Consider the following 21,075-nt stretch of genomic DNA (forward strand, 5'->3'; position numbering starts at 1 on the left):
AAAGTAAAAAAGGCTTGTTTTTCCATGCATCCGGATAAAAGTCCGGGTCCTGACGGGCTGAATCCGGCTTTTTATCAACATTTTTGGAACATAGTAGGGGATGATGTGTGCGAGGTATGTTTCTCTATTCTCGGGACTGGAAAACTCCCACAAAAGTTGAATGATACCCTGATCGTTCTTATTCCGAAGATTAGTAATCCTGAACAAGTTTCAGATTTACGGCCTATAGCACTATGCAATGTCCTACTCAAAATCCTCTCAAAAATGTTGGCGAATCGTCTCAAAGCAATCCTTCCATCCATTATCTCAAGTACACAAAGTGCGTTTATTAAAGGAAGATTGATTTCCGATAACATTATTGTGGCCTATGAGACAATTCATAAACTCCGCGGACTAAGATATGGTAAACATGGTACGGCTGCCCTAAAACTAGATATGAGTAAAGCCTACGATAGAATCGAATAGGGCTTTCTAGAGAATATGTTACGGAAATTAGGATTCAGAGACAAATGGATTCAATGGATAATGTTGTTGGTGTCTATTGTGTCCTATATGGTAGTTCAAGATGGTAGAGAAATTGGCCCGATAATTCCAAAGAGAGGTCTGAGACAAGGAGATCCCATCTCCCCATTCCTATTTCTGATTTGTGCTGAGGGGCTTTCGGCACTACTAGGAGCAAGCAGGTCGAATTAACAGCTCTCAGGTATCACGTAATGCTCCTAAGTTGTCACACCTCTTCTTCGTCGATAATAGCTATTTATTCTTCCGGGCTAATACGAATGAGGCAAAGGAGGTTCAAGCATGTCTACAATGTTACGAACATGCATCAGGTCAGTGTGTCAACTTTCAGAAATCCTCCGTATTTTTTAGTGGCAATACGAAGATTGATGCTAGATCAGCGGTGTGTAATGAACTTGGAGTCTCTGAAGTCAATGACATGGTCTTTTATCTAGGAGCACCGATTGTAGTAGGAAGAAGCAAAATGCAAACATTTGGCTTCTTAAAAGATAGAGCATGGAAACGCATTAATAATTGGAAAGAGAAATACATGTCACGTGCCGGAAAGAAATTCCTCATCAAATCTGTGCTTCAATCGATCCCAACATATCTGATGAGCATCTTCCTCATGCCAAAGGAATTCTGTGACGACTTCAATAAAATGTTGAACAGGTTTTGGTGGAACTCATCAGGATCATCATCGTCTGGGCTTCATTGGAAATCTTAGGAGAACCTTTGCTGGCCTAAATCAAGCAGAGGACTCGGGTTCAGAAATACCCACCTATTCAACCTTGCCTTACTTGCAAAACAAAGTTGGAGGATATTGCAGAATCTGGATTCGCTGGTGACTCAAATACTTAAGGTTCGGTATTTTCCTAACTCTGATTTTTTGCAGGCTCCTTTGGGTCATAACCCTTCCTTTCTGTGGAGGAGCATCCTGGCGGGACGTGAATTGCTTGTGATGGGTCTCCGAAGGAAAATTGGGAATGGTGAAACCAGCGCAATCTGGAGCTCCCCGTGGCTTCTTGATGATTCCCTCCCTCTCCCTACCAGCCCTCTTGATACCACACTGCCTACTGGTCTGGTGAAGGATCTACTAAATGAAAATGGCACTGGGAACCTTGATCTCATCAGTAGAATCTTTAATAGTAGGGATGTCCAATTGATCTGTTCAATTCCGGCGCGAAGGAGGCAGCGTGAGGATGACTGGTTCTGGCCTGATGAAAAGTCCGGTAATTACTCAGTAAAGAGTGGTTATCTCAAAGCACTTGGATCCCGCCCTTCTAACACGGCAAATCTCTCTATGATTAACTGAAACTTAATCTGGAATTTATAGGTGGCCCCAAAAGTTAAAAACTGTTTATGTAGGATCTGCACAAGCTGCTTACCGACTATGAGTAACCTGGCATCCCGGCGATCTCCCTCCCAAATTGTTGTCCAATATGAAATGCTTATGGGGAAGACGATCTTCATGTGTTTATCAGTTGTCCGCGAGCCTACCGAGTGTGGCAAATCTTCTTTCAGGATAATAGGGTATCGACGGTCACAAATCTCATCTTCTGGCTTTCAAATTGCATCGGAGGGGCGTCAGGGACGGGAAATGAAGTAGCGATGCTTTGCTGGAGTATTTGGAAAGCGCGGAACGATAAGGTTTGGAATAACAGGGAATAGACACCAGAGGAAATCCACCGTATGGCCTTATCGGAATTACGTGTCTGGAGAGAAGCTCAAATCGTCAATCTAAATCACCCCCAGCCACAGTCGGTCGTAATCGCAAAATGGAAGAAACCGTCGGAAGGAAGCTATGTGTGCAATATTGACGCATGTGTGGATGACCAGAATAAATTCAGCTCCTATGGGTGTCTGCTGAGGGATCATCAGGGTAGATGTTTTGCTGCTAAAATGGGGCACCTTGCGGATGTCACGGATCCCCCGTTGGCAGAGGCAATGGCGATAACAGAAGCTATGTCCTGGATTAAGGATTTCAACCTCATCCATGTGGAGGTCCAATCAGATTGTCTCGTGGTTATTAGTTCCATACATCAGCAAAAACGTCAATTATCTTATTTATCGGATGTAGTGAATGATTGTTGTGATTTGTTAAGAGCCTTGAACTCATGTTCAGTCTCCTATGTAAAATGTTCAGCGAATTTAGCAGCTCATAGCTTAGCTAAGGCTGTTACATCTAGATCTGTTCGTGGTGTGTGGGCATATCCACCACCGATTATTTTTGACATTCTCGCTTCTGATCTTAGTTATTAAATCTTACCTTATTTCAAAAAAAAAAAAAATATATATATATATGGAAGAGTTCTCAATGGTGAGTCTCCATCCATGGAGTATATTCTGAATAAATGACCTGCTATAGTAGGTTACTAAGAGGTTATCAGGTTATCTAAAATCATATTTCTCTCTTTATAATAAATGATTGTCCATATTTTTTTTAAAAATACTCTCTCTCCATAATAAATTCATTGATTGCTACATTAAACTATTTAAAATCATTAAAAAAAAACTAAAATCGTGGTTGACTATTAAAAAACTAAACCATTTTGATTCAAAAAAAGTAAACCCATATGGAATTTCGTTTGAAAAAATAAAACAAATATCAAATGGTTTCTCCAATCCCACTCCTGTTACTCCCAAACTTTTTATGGAGACACTTAGAATTAAAATCTTTCAATAATATTTGGATGCATATATTACATTTAGTTAGTTAATTAGAAAAAGTAATATATAATTTCTTTTGAAGTTAAATTTATAGGGTTGAAGTATAAAATACTTCTAATATTTTGGATTAGGAGCAATTTTATCCCTAATGTCTAAAATGATGTAATTTTACTCCTAACGTTGGTAGCCAAGAGCAATTTTACCCCTAATATTGATAGGTTGAGTCAATTTAAGAAATAATTCATAAAATTATCTTCTCGATCATGAATCTTGTCATATACTTTATACATGCGTCATTTTATCACTCAATAGTAACAAATCACAAACATATATGATGTGAAAAAAATAAAAATAAATATTAATCTTCAATTCTATTATTAAATCATAAAAAAAAACATGAAATTTTTTTTAGAACTAATTGATATGCAATTGGTCCAAAATAAGGAACAAGATATCTATGTTTTATAATAATATATGAAATTGATCCAAATTACCAACGTTAGGATAAAATTGCTTTTAGCTACCAATGTTAGGGGTATTTTGCACTTTATCCCTAAATTCATATGACTTATTAAGACTTAATACATTAGCAACTCATTCAACTTGGCGTAAAAAGTTGACTGATCCTCTGAATGTATAGAGTGTCTCGTTAGCTTTTTGAATTTACTTAACGTAACCTCTTAATATAATAATATTAATTTTTTTTAAATGACTTATTGTCCTATTGATCTTCTGAACTTGCGTAAAGTGGTAAATTTCAATTTGTCAAAATTCAATCATGTATTCTTACATAAAGTTAGGAATCTAATCTTGTCACGTTACGTTATGTTATGTTACGTTACGTTATATTACGTTATGTTACGTTATGTCACGTCACGTCATGTTACGTTACGACACGTCACGTTACATTACGTTGTGTTACATTACGTTACGTTACATTATCTTAAGTTACGTTATGTTAATCTAAGTTCCGTTACGTTACATTAAGTTAATCTAAGTTACGTTATGTTATGTTACGTTACGTTACATTGTGTTGCATTGTGTTACTCTACGTTATGTTACGTTACGTTACGTTACGTTACGTTACGTTATGTTACGTTACGTTACGTTACGTTACGTTACGTTACGTCACGTCATGTTATATTACGTTATTCTAAGTTACATTACGTTATTCTAAGTTACGTTACGTTATATTATTCTAAGTTATGTTACATTACATTACATCATGCAAGTTATGTAAGATTAAATTACATTTGATAACATGATGTTACATTACGTTACGTTATGTTATATCACGTCACGCCACGTCACGTCACGTCACGTCAGTCCAGTAATGTTTCAATTTGGTAATGTTTCAGTTCAGTAATGTTTTAGTTCAGTAATATTTCAGTTGAGTAATGTTTCAGTTTAGTGATGTTTCAGTTAAGTAATATTTCAGTTCAGTGATGTTTCAGTTTAGTGATGTTTCGGTTTAGTGATATTTCAGTTCAATGATGTTTCAGTTTAGTGATATTTCGGTTCAGTGATGTTTTGGTTTAGTGATATTCAGTTAAGTAATGTTTCAGTTTAGTGATGTTTCAATTTAGTAATGTTCCAGTTTAGTAATATTTCAGTTCAGTAATATTTCAGTTTAGTAATGTTTAAGTTCAGTAATATTTCAGTTCGGTGATATTTCGGTTCAGGGATATTTCAGTTCAGTAGTGTTACAATTTAGTGATGTTTCGATTTAATGATGTTTAGTTTAATGATGTTTTAGTTCAGTAATATTTCAGTTCATTGATATTTTAGTTTAGTAATATTTCAGTTCACTAATGTTTCAGTTTAGTAATGTTTCAATTCGGTAATGTTTCAATTCATTGATATTTTAGTTTAGTAATGTTTTATATGAGTAGGGTTTCAGTTTAGAGAAGTTTCAGTTAAGTGACGTTTCAGTTCAGTGATGTTTCGATTCAGTGATATTTCAGTTCAGTCATGTTTCGGTTCAGTGATATTTCAGTTCAGTGATATTTCGGTTCAATGATGTTTTGATTTAGTGATATTCAGTTTACTAATATTTCAGTTCAGTGATGTTTCAGTTCAGTGATGTTCGAGTTTAGTAATATTTCAGTTCAGTGATGTTTCAGTTCAGTAATGTTTCAGTTGAGTGATGTTTCAGTATATTAATGTTTGAGTTTAGTAATGTTTGAGTTTAGTAATCTTTGAGATCAGTAATGTTTCAGTTTAGTGATGTTTCAGTTCAATGATGTTTCAGTTCGGTGATGTTTCCGTTCAGTGATGTTTGAGTTCAGTAATATTTCAGTTCAGTAATGTTTCAGTTTAATAATGTTTTAGTTTAATAATGTTTTAATTAGGTAATATTTCAGTTCAGTGAGGTTTCAGTTTAGTATTGTTTCAATTGAGTAAGGTTTCAGTTTAGTAATATTTCAGTTCAATGATGTTTCAGTTAAGTGATGTTTCAGTTCAGTGATGTTTCGGTTCAGTGATATTTTAGTCCAGTGATATTTCGATTTACTGATGTTTCGATTCAGTGATATTTACGTAACGTAATGTCACGTAACGTTACGTTACGTTACGTTACGTTACGTTACGTTATGTTACGTTACGTTACGTTACGTTACGTTACGTTACGTTACGTTACGTTACGTTACGTTACGTTACGTTACGTTACGTTACGTTATCCTAAGTTATGTTACATTACGTTATATTATTCTAAGTTATGTTACATTACGTTACGTTATTCTAAGTTAAGTTATATTATGTTACGTTACGGCACGTTCAGTTACGTAAGATTAAGTTACGCTCGATATATTTCAGTTCAGTAATATTTCAGTTTTTTTTTAGTAGAAAAGGAACAGAAAAACAAACAACAACAAACTACCCAGGAATTAGCCTAGGGAAGCTAACCTCAATCCTATCGTCTAAAAGAAGAGGAGAGATAAAACTAGGGGAAACAGAAAGGGTAGTAACGCCGAATGTCCCTTCATGGTCTGCCGCTGCCAAGCGATCAGCAACACGATTCTGCTCTCTAAAAATGTCACTGAACTCTACGAACTCAAAGGCGGAGCACAACCTTTTAATAGCTTTGATGAGGTTGCGACTGTTAAGACCCATAGAATGATTCTCAGAAATCATTTTGATTGCTTCCAAATTATCAGACTCCACAGAGAGCCTCTTAACACCCAGCCTTTTAGCAAGATTGATTCCAGTAAAAATAGCCCAGAGCTCCGCAGAAAAGGAAGAGCCCAACCCTAAATTCTGGGAAAACCCAGAAAGCCAGGCGCCCCCTGCATCTCCAGCCGCAATCCTACCATTACTGAGACAGGAACCATCGCTATTCAGCTTCACAACCCCCTCTATTGGCCTGCTCCAACCGACGAGATGGACATCACAACACTGAGAGGATCTGGCCAGGGACTCTCCTTTGAAACTATCGATAATAGAGAAAAGTTTCTTCGAGAAGAAATCAGCTAAGTTTGTCCTAAAAACAGTTTTATCTCCAAAAATCTCCTCGTTTCTCCATTTCCAAACTTGGTGACAGATAATAGCAAAGAAAATGTCACCATGCTCCATGTATGGAAACAACTTGCCACTAATACCGTTAGAGAACTAGTCGGCCTCAGAATGGGCCATGAAGGAAGAGAAGATATGGTGTGGGAGAATTGTCCTCCAAACCTCTTTACTATTAGAGCAATCTCTAAGAGCATGGCACAAAGTCTCAACATGGCCTCTGCATCTACTGCAAGCTCCAGAATCAGCCAAGTGTCTTCTGTGCCTATCTGAATTAGTAAGAAGCATGTCCTTAACGCCCAGCCACAGGAAGCTCCTAATACGCTAAGGAACTTTAAGGGTCCAAATCGACTTCCACACATCCGAGGGAGGATCAGATCTATTGAGAGAGAAAGCTTCAAAGGCCGATTTGCAAGAATAAACTCCATTGTTAGTCAGCGCCCAGCAGTGCCTATCCAAATCTTCCTCTTGATTACTCACCTTCACTCCCCGCATTCTAAGGAGAGTCTCAAGGCTAAAGAAATTATCAAACTTTGACCAGATCCAGTCCCCTTCCGAGTCAACCACATCGGCAATCCTCCAGTTGCGGATATCACTAGGCGGGGGGGGGGGGGGGGGGGGGGGAAGAACACACCTCAATTAACGGTTTATCCCCAATCCAGTTATCAAACCAGAAACTAATGGACTTACCATTCCCCACCTCCAGGCCAACTCCCGAGCAGAACTCATCAAACACAGCGCTAAGTCATTTCCAGAGGAAGGAACAATTAGCAACTCTCTCTTTCGGGCCCCCGAAGATTTTGTATTTCCGATACTTACCACAAAGGAGGCGGACCCAAAGAGAGGAGGGGTTTTGCCACATACGCCAAAGGAGTTTCATTACTAAAACTTTATTATTGTCCTTTGCTTTCCTAATACCCAGACCCCCCGAATCTTTAGGCTGGAAAACCTCACTCCAAGGAACAAGATGGATCTTCCTGCCCTCCGCAGCTTCCCCCCACAGGAACCTACGGTTAATCTTGTCAAGATCATTAAGCACAGGATCCGAAAGCTTACAAGCCTGCATGATGTGATTCGGAGCAGCACAATTAACAGATTGAATTAACGTGAGGCGGCCAGCGAGAGACAGAGTCTTGGCTTTCTAAGTGGCACACTTTGAATTAGTTTTATCCAAAGTTTCTTTGAAGGAGCCTTTAGACACACGCTCACTGTGGAGGGGAACGCCCAGATACTTCCCAAGAGAATCAGTAAGAGGAATACCTGAGAGATCACTTAATCTCTTACAGACTCTCTGATTCATATTCTTAGAGCACATCATCCTAGATTTCTGGATATTAAGCTTCTACCCAGAGGCCGAACAAAAACAATCCAGAATATCCATAATGACTCTCAACTGCTCCTCATTGCCCTCAAGAAAGATAAGGACATCGTCTGCAAAGAATAAGTGAGTCACCTGGGGACAGAAGTTGTTGATCGCCACAGGGTGGAAACTCCCATTATCAATCGCATCCTGAATCAGGTGAGAAAGCCTCTCCATAGCAATAACAAAAAGGAAAGGGCTCATAGGATCCCCCTGACGGATTCCTCTGCCCGGGGAAAATTCCTCCGACATATCCCCATTGACCATAACTTGAAACACAGGAGAAGAAATACATACCTTAATTAAACTTCTCCAGTTGTCCGAGATTCTAGCTCTCTCAAGGCTCTCCATCAAGAAATCCCAATTAATTCGATCATAGGCCTTCTCTAAATCCAGCTTCAGAGCCACAATGCCTTTCTTCCCCTTCCTAATCTTCATCGTGTGGACCATCTCTTGGGCGATCACCATATTATCCATCATTTTTCTACCAGGCACAAAGCTACCCTGATTCTGACAAATGATCGCAGGAAGAATGCCATGGATTCTATTAGCCACAATCTTTGTAACAGTTTTGTAAAGAACATTACAAAGACTGATAGGTCTCATATGCAAAAAGGAAGAAGGCTTATTAATCTTAGGAATCAAAACCAGGAGGGTTCTATTAACCAGCTCAATATCCTTCGAACCATTGAACACCCCCAAGATAAAATTATAGATGCCTTCCATCACGACATCCCAATGCTTATGGTAAAAGCCCGCCGGAAGACCCTCAATCCCAGGAGCTTTAGAAGCCCCAATGCTGAAGATAGCTTGGTCAATCTCTTTTCGGGAAATAGATTGAAAGGCCTCCTGACTACAATCCTCACTGATTAAAGGAAATGTAGCAATAGAGTGAGCCCTCTCCAAAAGAACAGGTTCCTCTTTGAACAGATCTTTATAGAAATCCAGGGCTAAATTCCGAATAAGCTCATCTTCATAAACCCATTCACCATTAGAATCCTTAATGGCCTCAATTCTATTTCTCTGCCTTCTGATCAGGGTAGAAAGATGGAAGTATTTGGTATTACGATCCCCATCTCTAATCTAGGACTTCCAAGACTTCTGGAACCAAAGGAACTCCTCCTGCCTAAGAACAGCCTCCAGCTCCTTCTGAAGGGTTCTGAGGAGGCCCTCAAGGCTATGATCAAACCTCCCCTCCAACCTGCGTTGAATGCCCTCCATCCTCTTTAATAACTTGTTCTTCCTTCTGATAATATGCCCAAACACATTCCTATTCCACCCCTGCACCTTATTCCTGAACCCTTCAGCAGCTTGCAGAACATTCGAATGAGGTCTCCAACTCTCATGAACGAACTCTTTAAACTTAGGATGGGACTCCCAAGCCAACTGATACCGGAACGGTCTCTTACCCCTAGGATGCTTACCTCTCAAAAGTCTAAACAAAATATGACAATGATCCGAATGACGGAACGGGAGGTTCAACACAGAGCACTCGGGGAAGGAAGTCAAAGCTAAAACATTAGCGTAGACTTTGTCCAATCGAACAAAAGTATTATTGCGCTTCCAAGTGAATTTATGACCAGAAGCCCCCAGATCGGAAAGCCCACATAAATCCATACTATTCTTGTGATGCAGACAGCGATTAACATAATGATTGGATCCCCCTCTCTGATCACTCATAAAGGCGATGTCATTAAAGTCACCCGCCATAAACCAGGGCTCCGAAATGCTTACACTCATAGAATAGAGAATCTCCCAGAGCCATTTTCGATTAGACAAGATAGGGTCAGCATACACAAGGGTAATCAAAAAGGAAGTATTGCCAGAAATACTCACTTTACAATGAATGAACTGCTTATCCATGCTAAGAACATCAAAATGAATCCGATCTGGCCTCCAAAAAAGCCAAATCCCCCCAGCCCGGCCAGTTTCCTCTAATCTAACACAGTGCCAGTTCTTAAACTTCTTAACCACCTCATGTGCTTTCTCACCACTAATCTTAGTTTCCAAAAGAGCAAAACAAGATGGATTAAACTGCTTAATAAGATCATTAATATGGATACGGGTAGCCTTGCTAGCCGCACCCCTAACATTCCAACATAACAAATCCATAGAAAGGAGGACAGCTGACCACACCCCTACCCTAAGCCAGGTATTTACTAGGGGCTCCTGAGAGCCTTACCGAGGTAACCCCAGGCCCCCTCTTATCTGGAAAAGCCAAAGTGTTAAGGCCACTTTTTTGTTTTCCTTTAAGCTTTTTCATATTAGTTTTGTTAACTCCCATAGATTTCCCAATCCCAGGATCAATACCAGGAACAGGAATACTAACCTCATTTGATTTCTTCATCCTTCTAGCTGCAAGGGTCAGGGTCCCCCCCTGAGCTTCATCTTTAGAGACAAATAGTGGGTTCACAGATTCAACCACCTTCTCGACTGGATCTACAGACTCCAATCCTGGCATACTCTGATCCAAATGATTCTCATCTTGGTCCGACTCTTGAACCTCCTCAATCATCAGGGCCCCAAATCTGGAACCAGGCAAGACTACTGAAGAACCCCCAACCTCCTCCCTAGCTTTGAGGACCGGCTTCTCCTTGACATTTGGAATAACAGTAGCTTTAGAAGAAATGGACTTAGAATTTGTGTTGATATCAGGAGGACGATTGTGAACCACTGAAGGTTGATTCCTACGTTTAGCGGGCCTCTTTGCCACCATCCAGGGACAAAAGTTCCCTTCGTTCCCCTGGTTCCCTCCAGAAATCCCCACACTACTCTCAACCCTCTCTTTAACAACCCTCTCCCTTCAGTTTAATAATATTTTAGTTTAATAATATTTTAATTAGGTAACATTTCAGTTCAGTGAGGTTTCAGTTTAGTAATATTTCAGTTCAATGATGTTTCAGTTAAGTGATATTTCAGTTCAGTGATGTTTCGCTTCAGTGATATTTTAGTCCAGTGATATTTCGATTTACTGATGTTTCGATTCAGTGATATTTACGTAACGTAACGTAACGTAACGTAACGTAACGTAACGTTACGTTGCGTTACGTTACGTTACGTTACGTTACGTTACGTTACGTTACGTTTAAGTTATATTACGTTACGTTATGGCACGTTCAGTTACGTAAGATTAAGTTACGCTCGATAATATGACATTATGTTACGGTACGTTACATTACGTTACGTTATGTTATGTGTGTTATATTATGTTACGTTAAGTTATGTAATTTTACGTCATATTACGTTACGTTACGTCACATCACGTCACATCATGTAATGTTATGTTATGTTACACTAAGTTACGTTATGTTAGATTGGGGATCGTAAGCTCAATGACTGTTTATAAGTAAATAAAAGCTTAAAGAAATAACAAAAGCTAAGGATTTTAAATTGAGATTATAATCACGAGGATTTATAAATTGAACTTACAATCCTAAGAATTTATAAACTGAGCTTATAATTATTACGTTATGTTACGTTACTTTATTTATATTTCGTTACGTTAGGTTAACTTACGTCACGTTACGTTACGTTAGGGATTGTAAGCTCAATGAATTTTTATAAATTGAGCTTATAATTATTACGTTATGTTACGTTACCTTGGGTAATATTACGTTATATTACGTTACATTATGTTACATTACGTTATATTATTCTAAGTTACGCTACGTTAGGTTATATTACATTACACTACGTTATTCTAAGTTACGTTACGTTATGTTACGTTACGTCATGTTAAGTTATGTAAGATTAAGTTACGTTCGATAACATGACGTTACGTTATGTTACCCTAAAGCCTAGGTAGGTTATACTAGTGAAATTAATTAGATTAATTAATGTTTTGATAAGTATATTATTGTGTTAATTTAATTTAATTAATTTTTAGATGTTTTTTTGTAAATTTTTATTTTAAAAAAATCATAATGAATTTAAGCTATGAGCATCCTTTAACTTAATAGAGGTTGATGATTTTTTAATACCAAAGAATTATTTACCATGATAGGTATGGAGGATGTAGTTCAACTAAAGTCAAAGATCACACAATTGTTAAAATTATAGGTATGGAGGATGTAGTTCAATAAAGTCAAAGATCACATAGTAATAGTATTTTATTTTTTACAATCCGTTTGTCTATTTTTTTTCTTTTTTTTCAAAGCATGTTATCTTCTCACAGCTCGTCGAGTTTGATGAAGAGAGAGGAGTGTTTTATTTATTTATTTATTAAAGTGAAGTTAATGTTCTTGAAAATGAAACGATTTTCAATTTAATTTGGTTTTTTAATTGCTTAATTAAATTATAATTGATTGACATGTCATAAGGTAGCCATTTTTTAATATTAAATGTCAACTTAAATTATGGACCATTAGAACATGATTCAATGGATATTAATCACTCACCACCCATGGAGATAATTTAGTGCTCACCATTGAAAACAACCTCATATATATATATATAATTAGTAATTATAAAAAATAAAGATTATACTTAAAAATAAATATTTAATATAGAACTATATACATTTATATTAATAGGCAGACCGGGCTGGACCGGTCCGTGTTATTTTTATTAATCCTAAACCTGTCCAAAAAATAGACGGGCTTTAGCGGGTCTAGGCCGGACGGGTATCCGAGTCCGTGGACAAATCTAATTTTATCTAAACCTAAATATAATGGTTTACCAAAATAACAATTAATCGTATTTTTTAATCTAAATATTTAATCTCTACACATAAATTAATTGAATCAAACAATAATATAAACGGTTACATCAACCGAAAGTGTCGGCTTTTGAAAATACAAAACCTAAACCGTTAACATTTATAGTCAACATATACAAACCTAAATTGTGTCCATCCGTTCGGTTAATCGATTTTTTTGGTTCGGATTTTTGGTTTCTGGTTTGGGAAACAGTTTGGTCGGATTTTTTTCCCACCCCGCCGATTTGCAAAGATAGTCTCGTGGTTTAAAAGTTTGTAAACAGTGTTCTAAGATTTGTTAAATTTACAGTTAAATGATCTTTAAGCCAAATTTCAGATCAAAAAATAATTCCGGTTTAGTTAATTTGTAAAGTCAAACCTTATATATAGTAAAACCTTTATAAATTAATACTCGATAAATTAATAAACTCTTTAAAATAATAATTTCTTCTGGTCCCGACTTGGACCAGTTTAAAAAATGATCAATTTTAATAAATTAATAAGATAATAATTTTCTGGAACAACTCTTTATAAATACATTGTATTATTACCTCTATAAATTAATAATTTCTCAAATACATATGTGAAATATATATAGATATACATATTTGGGATAATTTAGCAAAATATGAATCTATATTATTTTATTTTTTTTGAAATTTAAATCTAGTTGAATTTCATCTCTAACTATTCTCAATGCATTCAAAAGTTCCGGTGTATCCTTGTCAAATTGTAACAAAAAATTGTAAAGAGTTGATGATGTTATAATTGTTTCATTTTTTGTGACTGGTTTCAAAGGTACCGAATCATCATCAGCTTCATCCTCAATTGAATTTTGCATAACGCTCGACACAATTTCATCTAAACTATGGACTTGTGAGCATTCATTGTTTTCACCTGGATAATCTAATATTTGATTGCGGTAACCAAGCTGACCTATCATTCCCTCAAGTTCATGAATGTCTTCTTCAGTGATTGCTTCCTCTAAATTTGTTGTGATAGATTCATCCTATGTACGAATTTTGCAATGTTTGAAACAATTAGTAATTAGTAATTTATTTTTAAAAAAATTTAAAATCACTCTATAAATTAATAATTATTAATTTATCGATTAATTAATATCTCTATAAATTAATAAAATTCCATGGTCCCAACATTATTAATTTATAGAGGTTTTACTGTATAAGGTAATTCGCAAAGTCTGCTCCAAATCATTCTCTTTTAGAGTAAATAGAACGATAATAATTTTTAACGCAATGTCTGACTTTACAAACTGTACAAAGCGCATACTCCTATTTGCAAACTTTTAAACCACGAGCTCAGGGACGGATCTAGAGGAGTTAGCTTAGGGTTGAGCACTCATAGGTCGCTGAAAAGCGTCAAAAATCAAGGGAAACCGAGAACAATACTTTAATTTTTTTATGTAAAAATATTTAAAAATATATCAATTTAGCATCCATAAATCACAATAAACATCCCCTCTCGGTGAGTCCCGAATCCATCACTGCACGATACTATTTTTACAAACCGGTCAAATTACAAAGTTTATTTTTATACTTTTCTTTTAATTTAATTATGGGAAAATTACAAAACTAGGTCAAATGGGAGGCCCATTTACATATTTAACCCATTTACTCAACCTACTACATATCTAGACTGATTTTGTGTGACTAACCTTCCCACTTCCCACAACGTGAACGCCCCCCCCCCCCCCTTCTCCTTGGTTACGCAAAAAGTTGGCTCCTCCATTAATGATTTGAAGACTTTTGATCTTCCTATCTTCCTTTAAATTGCACGAAATCTGCACCATTTCGCCAAATCACAATGAATTTCTCTTTTTCCTCTCTTCATCTCTTGATTCTGCAACTTTCTAATCCTAGAAAACGAAGCCATGGTTCTTCATCTTCATGTTCCTGCTCGTTACTTGGTTTCTTTTTTCTTGTTACCATCAAAAAAATGGTTATTCTACGTTATTTCCATCATTTTTTCCAGTTTATCACATTGTTATTGTCGCTTTTAAGGGTGAAAGGCACGAAAAATGTAAGTATTTGCTGTTTTTTCTGCTTTTTCATGAATTCACTTCGCGTAGTCGATGATTTCGCGAAGATCTGCGAAGAGAAAGAGCCTGAAACGTGACGATCTACTTCGTGAATCGATCAGTTCGCGAAGTCTGCGAGTAGAAAGTTCAGTTTTCCCTCGCAGACTTCACGATCGTCACGTTTCAGACCTCGCATACCTTGCGAAAACATCCATTAGCGAAGTAAAATCACCTCTTTCCATGCGCATTACATTCGCATGCTTCGCTAATCCTCATTTCGCGAAGCCAATATCGTATTTTTTTCTGCCTAACACGATTAATTTTTTCTGAAGGTGGTTGATTACATAACATCCCTTTCTAGAAGGCGGCGTCCTCGGATGCAGGGGAGATAACTTTTCTTCCTGTACAGGGAGAAATTTGCCTGAAGATTGGCACATTCACTCCTGAAATTGTTGGTTAAGAGAGATTGTGCCAATCTTAGTGTGCACTATGGGACACGTCCATCCCAAAAGGTTTGGACTTCCATTTCTCATCCCAAAAGGTCTGGACTTCCTATAGAGAGAGAAATTACTCATCCGCTTCAAAATTGGTACCGGATTAGTTAGGTTCACTTTGAAGTGATTTGTTAGGAGTTTATTGTGGCAATCTTGTTGTAAATTTTGATAATGTTATGATTTTAATGTTAGAATCCGTTGTTGTTTGACATTTTTTTTTGTTATATACCACTTCGCGAATTAGCTTCAAAACACATCCAGGCTTCGCATATGCTAATGAAATTCATCAAGTAAATCAAACATTAGCTTCGCAGGCTTCGCATATGCTAATGAAATTCATGGAGTAAACCAAATATTAGCTTCACAGGCTTCGCATATGCTAATTAAATTCATCAAGTAAACTCAAACATTAGCTTCGTAGGCTTCGCATAATATCGAATCTGCGAAGTCAGACGGGAGGGGGCGAGACGCGCTTAAATATTGAGGGTATTATGGAAAAGTCACACAAAATCAGTCTAGATATGTAGTAGGTTGAGTAAATGGGTTAAATATGTAAATGGACCTCACATTTGACCCATTTTTATAATTAACCCTTTAATTATAGATCGCGTACGCTGTTTAACACAGAATGTCTGACTGCACAAATCACGTATCTTGTTTACAAACTTTTAAACCACGAGACTATCTTTGCAAATCAGCCAAACCACGAGGTTTACTTTTATACTTTTTTCTTAATTTAATTTTGGGATAAGGTATCAAAATTGGTTTTTGGGAAGTATCAATTTAGGTTCCACGTATAAAATAACACCAATATAGGCTTAACGTTTAAAAAAAAGGTACCAACTTAGGCCTCGAGATAGCGGAACGTGACATGTCATTCATATTACTCCATTAAGTTTTGATTTCCCTCTCCACGGGTTAAATGCATCATTGGTCACCGAAATTACATAGTTCTCTCAAAATGGTCACTCAACTTCAATTTCTCTCAATAAAATCATTTAACTTTGAGTTTTGTCTCATTTAGGTCACTTTGTCAATTTTAGTGGTCAAAGCGTATCGAAATAATGACATATGTGACACCTCAACATGAGTCAACTCAAATCTTTGACCGACACGAAATGTGACAGTTATATGCCGGGTATTTTTATGAAAAAAACTAAATTTTAATTTTTTATATAAAAATAATCGACACATGATAGCCAGGTAGTGCATATTTGGATGTCATGTGTTATTTCGGTTAGAAACATGAGTTATCTCATATTGAAGTATCACTTATGTCATCATTTTGATGCTTTTTAATCACTGAATTCGTCATAGTGACCTACTTGAGACAAAACTCAAAGTTGAGTGATTTTATTGAGACAAATTTAAGTTGGGTGACCATTTTGAGATAACCATATAAGTTCAGTCACCAATGGTGCATTTAACCCCCTCTCCACGTACAAGTGATAAAACTTAACGGAGTAATATAAATGACGTGTCACGTGCCGTTATCGAGGTCTAAATTGGTACCTTTTTTAAACTTTAAGTCTATATATGTATTATTTTGTACGTGGAGCCTAAATTGATACTTTTCCAAAAACTATAAACCTATTTTGATACCTTATCCTTTAATTTAAGATCTTTGCATACGGTCTAGTTAAAAGTATTTTTAAGATTTGTGCTCAGCCCTAATTGGAAGTAGAAAGATAAGTAATTAAGAAGCAAAGATGTACAAATCAATAGAGTTTGAAGACATGAAAGAGTAGACAGGGAAAATAAGGAAATATTGCATATTTTACAAGAGTTGAGTTGATATATGAATTATTAAATCCTAGAAGGAATAAGAGGAGTGGCGTTTTGGAGGAAAGTACTTGCAGCCGCTACTCCACTTCCAAGCTTAACTGGGTAACCCACATCCCTTAGTATCATCTCCACTCCAGCTAGACAACCCAATAGTTGCAACTGAATAAATTAAATAAATAAATCAATGTCACATTTTAATAAATAAGTTAATGTTTGTTAGTTTGATTATATAATAAAAGATTAAGGGCTAAAAATGAATTTCAGGTTACCGGGGGAGATCGAGTTCCTAACGTGAAAAACAGTGGAACATTAAAGCAATTAGGGATGCAAACAGGACGGGTAGGGTGGGAATGCATTTCCCATCCCTGTTCCCCATTCCCCGTACCCATCCCGTAAGTTAGACTGGGATAGATTTGTCCCTACCCCATCCCGTGGGGAATCTCCGTTCCCACGGGGATCCCCATTTTCAATTTACAGATGTTCCAAAAACTTTAGCCCCATTCTCTGAGGAGAATCAAACCGAATTTTCAAAACCATAAAAAAAACTAAAAATTGCAAACAACCAATCACTTTTTTAAAATATACTTAAATCATAAAAAAAAAACAATTATAACGGGAATAATTGAGAATCCGCTAAGGATCCCCATCCCCACCACGAGGAACAAAATTATCCCCATCCCCACCATGCGGAACAAAATTATCCTCATCCCCGTCCTATGTATCGGAGATTCTCTGTCCCCTTCAGGGTGGGTCACCAACAGAAACGGGAAATCCCCACTCCATTTACATCCTTAAAGCCAACGTTGTTGATACAATACAATATGAGACCTTAATAACGGAAAATGAAGCATAAAATTACGCTATATCTAAAAGACTTAATGTATACACAACACTTTCAAATTGGTCATAAAAGTCGATTGCTCCTCAAACAACTGACTAACTCTTTAAATTTGCTTAAAGTGATCTATTGAACTCTTAATGTTTAAGGAATATCGTGTTTTAAATTGTCCAAACCTCTCCTTGGTAAGATTTAGAAGGTTAATAATGTCACTTTAAGTAATTTCAAGATGCTAATCAATCGTTTTCAAAATTAGAGAGTCATTAGACTTTTTTGGACAAGTTTTAAATGACTACCGATGTATTAGGTTATGTGAAAAGTTATTGCATTGTTTTTCACTTTAAGGGAGTGTTTGGTTACTCCCTTCTCTCTTCATATTTGCCTTTTCACGATCAAAATGAGAGTTTTAAGTGTTTGGTTAGATTTTTTTTTTTTTTTTTTTTTTTGCTAATTCCTACTTTTAAAAAAGAAGCTGTTTCCATAGGATCATTATGTACTTAATATACTTAGATTCTTATACTTACTTAAAATGATTTAATGATCTTTTGAACTTACTTAAAAATGATATATGTTTTAGTTTTCTCAAATCTTTCTTTATTTTTGACACATGGATTTATTGAGCAAATGAGGGATAAATTGCACCAATAGTCGCTGAACTTTCAAATCAGTTTCAAAAAGGTCGTTGAATTTCAATAATTAAACTTTTATTTTGTTTTGATAAAAACAATAAGTAGAATAGTGACATGGCAAATACGTTGGAAAGAACTCGGCTACCTATAACATAACAGTCCCGAAACAACCATGTGTATGTCACGTGACAATTTCAAAGAGTTAATTTAAGTACATAATAAATATAATTTTTATTCTTTTTTTTATCTGACTATCATGTCATACATAAAAATCAATCATTTCCAACGTGCTTGTCATATCATTGTTCCAAAAAAATTTAAAAATATATTTTATTTTGTACGGGGTGGAAAAAAATATTGAAATATTTTCGCCAAATTTAAAATATTAATCTCCAATTCTATTATTAAGTCACAAAAAAAATATGAAATCTTTTTAGAAACAAGGGATATACAATTGGTGCAGAATAAGGAACAAAATATATGTTTATAATGATGTCTGAAATTGACATATTTTGCCAATGTTAGGGGTAAAATTGCTTTTGACGGCAAACATTAGAAATAAAATTGCATCATGATAAAATTACTCTAAACTGTAAATGTTAGATGTATTTTTGCACGGCATCCTTTTTTAGATAAACTCATTTGGATTGGCTTGTGATTTTATTTTGGGTAAAATTTAAAATAAGTTTTCGTTAAAAAAACGTTCCTTGTGGGATCGATATCTTTTTATTACTACAAGCGAAACCGTACACTTGCGGAAATCGCTCAACATTACTCCCTATGGAAGAGGAGGTATCATCGGCCACTTAATTTGGATATCACTCTCAACTAGGACCATTCCACAAATCCATCTAAACAAACTCACATTCGTTTCTTATCCAACTATTATTTTCAAGCACGTGCAACATACCACATTTCAACTCATAATGTTGCAACTTAGTTCATCTCATAACTTTCATATTATCACAACATATCACAAGTATTTCCAACATTTGTCACATCAAATTCAATCACATTCCATACTCTAACAATTCACAAACCAATACATCACATATATATAAGTAATATATGCTTACTATTACACGCGACTTGATTTATTTTACACAGTCGGGTGCTCTTTCACTTGATCCTTGCCCTCCCTAACATAAGAAACATTTGTACAATTAGATCCAAACAAACTCAATGAAAATGTACGCTCATTCGTGTTTAGTGAGTCTTAAAAGACTCTAACTTCATATTCTTCACTTAATCTAATTATTTCGTCTTAGACCCTTGTATGACCTAGTTGTACACCTTCTACCTTAACTCTTTCCATACTAATCCAAATGCTTTGATTCTTGTTCCTGCATAAACAAGACATACGAGGGTATAACATATCTAAAATTGACATTTATATCATCTCCACGTAATATATGGTACGCAAAAGGATTCTATTATATATCTTTACAGACTACTTAGCTCTACCAAACATAATAAACTTCAAATAACTAAAATAAACACAATATATAGCTTATACAAGTATAAAATTAAGATAATTAGGAACAACTTTGTATTATTACGATTTCTCTAATTTCAACCCTAAAATCCTTAAAATGTCATCTCAATATAGATATCTCACATAAGATTCAATTTCCAACCCGTCATTCTTCAACAAAGATAACTTTATATATAATAAAATGGATAAAGTAAAAAAAAAGAATTATGTGCTTTCACGTATTGTCAAATTGGTGTCTACAAAAAATTTATTACGACAACCGAGCTTTTTTTGTTTTGCTAAAAATGATGATCTTTTAATTTAGCACTATAAAATGACACTTAACGACCTCAAAATGAAAAATTCCAAGAATTAAAGTTGTTTAGTACTACATTAATAATGGAACCAAATTAAAGTGACAGTTAACGATCTCAAAATGAAAAATTTCAAAAATTAAAATTGTTTAGTACCACATTAACGATAGAACAAAATTTTTTATTTTTCAAAATCTTCATTTTCAAAGTATTCTCTCTCTAAAACATCCATTTTCCGCCTCATCACCAAACAATACCTAAATGACCTCAAAATTAAAAAATTGAAGAATTAAAGTTGCTTAATTTATCATCAAGTTTTTAAATTTTTCAATTTTGTGATCGTCAATGCTCATTTTAATTTTAAAATCTCTGGTTTTAGTAAAACGAAAAACCTCTGTCATCTTCTTGACAAAACGAAAAAGCTCAATCACCGTTTTTTTTTTCAGATACCGACATAATTTTTTTTTATTTACTTTACCCCAATACCAACAAAACGAAAAACCTCAGTCATCTTCTAATAAATGATTCAACCCCTAAACTCATTGTTACAACATGGATTCGGTGGTGCAGATTTTTCAAATATCGATTCGTTTCAAACATCGATTCGGTGGTGCATAGTTTTAGGGTTATTTTAAATAAGGGGTGGGGTTCCAATTATCTTATATTTTGCGTCAAGCTATTCAATGGTAAATTATTAGAAACACTCGATTCTCCATGTCAAATAAAGGACCTCCCATACATATTTTGATACGTGTAACGGTGTAACACGGAT

The sequence above is a fragment of the Euphorbia lathyris genome, chromosome 6, assembly GCF_963576675.1.
Source record: "Euphorbia lathyris chromosome 6, ddEupLath1.1, whole genome shotgun sequence".
NCBI lineage: Eukaryota > Viridiplantae > Streptophyta > Magnoliopsida > Malpighiales > Euphorbiaceae > Euphorbia > Euphorbia lathyris.